At 37.1% G+C, this 4,246-nt stretch overlaps 1 non-coding gene across 1 annotated transcript; it reads right to left on the bottom strand.

The window, feature by feature from the left end:
• Positions 1-688: 688 nt before the first annotated feature.
• On the bottom strand, positions 689-795 carry LOC147505085 (small nucleolar RNA R71). The gene has a single exon (XR_015194038.1). It is a non-coding gene; the product is annotated as a small nucleolar RNA R71 (small nucleolar RNA).
• Between the last annotated feature and the right edge of the window lie 3,451 nt (positions 796-4,246).

Below are 4,246 nucleotides of genomic sequence, written 5' to 3' on the forward strand. Positions count from 1 at the left end.
GGTTTGACTTTTACTTAACAGTTTTAACTTAGGCTTTTTAAGGGCTTCTTCTCAATTAAACTTGGGCTTTCTTCATGGAACTTCCCTAGCAATCACTTTAGCTTCGTTTAGCGCCTAATTAGTAATGAATTGACATTTATTCAACTCCAAAGCCTGAAATACTCAAAAGCACGTAATTAATGATAAACCTATATTATTATTGACATAATTGACTACATATAAATACTATTAAAGGGTTTAAACTACAATTTTGGGCTCTTATCAGTGACTCTAGACAATCTCCTATTTCTTGTCCCCCATCTACTAAGATGGCCGAAGAAGTAGTGCAAGCAGAAGAGCATCTCTCCAACTTCAACACATCGTTGCAAGATGGACCTCTATCTTGTATACGATTCACACCGCTCACGAGTGACTTTCGCATTCCACTAACGTGTTCAATATTCTACCCATCTTTCACGAGTTTGAACACGAGTTACCGTATGAACATCTACGCCAGATTCATGAAGTATGTAATACTTTTCATCATCCGGGTGTGACGGACGATCAAGTGAAGTTACAAGTGTTTCCTTTCACTCTAGCTGGTAACAGCCACGCTTGGCTTCTCTTTCAGAAGCCCGATTCTTTTGATATATGAGAAAAAGTTGTGTTCTCCTTCATGAATAAGTACTTTCCGCTGAAGAAAACAAAGGAAATAAGAAGTAAGATACAATTCTTCAGACAGAGTCCGAGTGAGACATTTTTTGAAGCATGGGATAGATTCTCTGACCTAATCCATTCTTGTCCTCACCATAAACTAGAAAAATCCACTCTTGTCTAATGGTTCTTCAAAGGTCTTCTCCAAGAACACAAAGTAACCCTTGACATCATGAGTAATGGTAATTTTTTGGATAAAGGTGCAACCGAAGCTTTAACCTTTCTTGAAAACCAAGCTAAAAAGACTACCCACTGGAGAGATATAAACAATTCCATAATAGCCCAACCCAGTACATCTAAGGTTAGCGGTATTTTTTAGGTGAAATCTGATCCTGAAATTAAGACCTTAATCGAAACCCTCACAAGAAAGATAGATGCCCTCACAACCAAACAAAAAGACCAAACTCCTCATCCTGTCATGAACATAAATACCACACCATGCAATTTATGTCTAAGCTTAAATCATATAGATGTCGCTTGTCCTTTGATCACAAACTTATCATCACTTCAACCAGAAGAAGTGTGTGCTTTTAACGTACCAAATGCACCATGGAGACAACACCCAAACTTCACATGGACGAATAGTCCACAAAACCATCGACCTCCAAGTTTGAACAAACCACCAAATACATTCAGAAAAGAACAAGGTAACTATAACAATCAGAACAGAGCATTGGTTCCATCCCAGTTTAACCAGAACTACCAAAACCCACCTATCAATAACCAAAGAGACCTAGTTCCAATTACACCACCAACTAGAGTCTAAATAGATAAGCCCACCGAAATAATGCTATCTGTCATGTAATAACAAACCCAAATCATATCATCCATGCAACAGTCTCTAAACTTGTTAACCCAAGACCAAAACAAGAAAGGTGTGATGATAAATGGTAATTTAGTGTTTGATTCTTTTAAGTCTGAAGTCCATGGTCCAAAGTCCGCAGTCCGAAGTCCAAAGTCCAAAATATGTAAACGTCCGTTTGGTCAAGTTACCTTACTCACGTGGGTTGGTAGGATAGGTCGAGTAAGGGATCGTCCATACCTTAGGGCTAGGCAAGATTCACAACTGGATTTACAACTTTTAGTAAGTAAGATTTTAGGTTATTTCTCAAGTTTAGATAAATTAATGGTAATGCAAGTAACGTAAAATAATTACGATTGATTTCTACGTAAAATAAACAAGGATAAAAATACAGGAAAAGGGTTAATCATAATCATGCAAAATCAGTTTCAACAGTTATAGTACCATATCATTATAACTCTAATCCGTCTAGAGTTCATAGACAAACCCGAAAGGCGTCGAGTAACGATCCCTAGTGAGATGCACTCATCTCTGAGCTCACCTCACTAGCATAAGGAGTTGAACTAATATTCCATCTCTGGAATATCATTTCAGCTCCTGGTTTGATTACAAATCAGCTGGACAAACCAGAGTGCTGACTGCCACCATAGAGTCTCACACAAGACTAGACCTAATGTAAACTGGGTCTCATGCGAGACTATTCTAGAGCATCAGTACTCCAAACTTGTCCAGTCTCAATCATTTTGGGACCGAATGCATAATCTAAACCTAATTCCTAAGTAGTGATTCTAGAACATTAAAGTGTCAATCTTTATCCTCACATGAGCATCATTAACCCTCCCCCTTGGGAGGATTTTAGCTCATGGTCAAGATGGATTGATTGATCTTATTGTTTACACTAAACAAGTAAATAAAGAACATGAACTTAACTTAAAGAAAAATAAATCTTATTAAAGTAAATACTTATAGTACTTGATGCTTGAATGAAAAGCTACTGGAAGGGAAATACAACAACACGTAATGAAAATTAAAGCAGCAATGTAAAAAGCTTAAGTCTAACTCCAGGTTCCCTTCTCAAATCTCAAATATATAGCCCCTCCCACGTGAAGCCTTCCCCCTTCTTTAATTACATTTCGTCTTTTCTTTACTTTGTTTTTTTCTTTAATTTGTATAAACTTCCAAAACTTTGTATACAAAACAAAACCTTCCTTTAATGTTTTGTTTGTTTCCTTAACAAGGTGCCACCAAGGTGTGCCCTTCACTTGCCACCTGTCCCTGGTGACTGATCATGTCTTGTGGGCCTGCAGAGTGGGTCCATGTGTTGTGTCTAGTGGCGGTTCGGATTTTGGCATTTTTACAACTTTCTGTCTTTGCGTAGAGCTGGTCGTCCTGGTTGCTCTGGTAGTTCACTTGTCAAAATTGGCGTCCAGGTTTGAAAGACGTGAGCTTCGGAAGTTTGCTGCTTCTTTACACGTGGACCCATTCTGCACTGGTTTTGTCCCTTTGGAAACTTTGGCTCTAGTCAAATTTGTTGGGCTTCATTGGGGCTGAGTGGGAAGACTTCAAGTATGCACAGTATTCCCGTACTTTGATGCATGTTTTATTATCATATTTACGTTAACTGCGAAAACCTACAAAAGTACGAAAATATAATTATTTCATGATTATTAAACACATAATTGACCAAAATGCTATGTCTCTCGAGGTTTAATATTACAGTTTTAGGTGCTTATCACACCACCCCCAAACAGCATTTTGCTTGTCCTCAAGCAAAGAAGAGGCATTAAAACGATAAGTGCCCAAAAATATGCTGTCCTAAACTAAGTTTCATTTCCCAGAGAGCGGTTGCATTGATCGTATGCAACAAGGCCTTGAACCACTAAAAATTCCCTAATGGATGAGTTATAGCCTTGTGAATGTTTTCTAGAGAAGATACTCACAAACTTCATATATGCTACAACGACTCAGTAACAAAGCCTTGTCCCCTTAATTAATCTTAAATATCTATACATCTCACTAGAAAGGGGAAAAAGGATTAATTCTTTTGAAATTCAAATTAATATATATATAATAATCAAAACATTTACATGTGAACATGCATGCAGTGATCTTTAAAATGAAATGTACGAGCAGGGCCGTTTCTGGATCCTTTGGATAGCGTCCTTAAGTAGGTTCTCACAGGTATGTGTCGGAACACAAATTCTCTTATATTTTTCCACTCAAGTTTTGCTAACTCCAGTGTGTAGTGGGCAAACATTTCCTCACATACTCAATGACAGTTAGAGGAGCCGAGGTCGAGAATTCACATCTACTACTTATTATTACACCATCCTACTCCTAATTGAGCTAGAGGTCTTTATTAGGTATTTTGGGGCTTAGGTGGTAGTGTAGAAGAAAATGGAATGAAAAATTCAAAAATGATACATATGAGAGAATAAGGTCTTCGAGATATTTACACCAGAGAAATCCTTATTTTCTTTCCTGCTTCTAACATGAGTTTCCAGACTTAGCTTTTTTTAAGCTTTTGTATTCCCTTTTGATTTGATTTTGGGGGAAATTCTAACTTTGATTTTTCTTTTGAATTTTTTGAAAACATATTTCTATTTTTCTTTTTCTTTTCTTCTGAAGAAGGTAACTGATTTTGATTTGTGACAAGTTTTTTCTCTTCATTTGTCCGCACTTCATCCTATTTCTCATACTCATCATCTTGGTAGGCTTATTTATTTGTGGTTAATAAATGGGTAATGAATT

This window comes from Coptis chinensis, chromosome 4, assembly GCF_015680905.1.
Source record: "Coptis chinensis isolate HL-2020 chromosome 4, ASM1568090v1, whole genome shotgun sequence".
NCBI lineage: Eukaryota > Viridiplantae > Streptophyta > Magnoliopsida > Ranunculales > Ranunculaceae > Coptis > Coptis chinensis.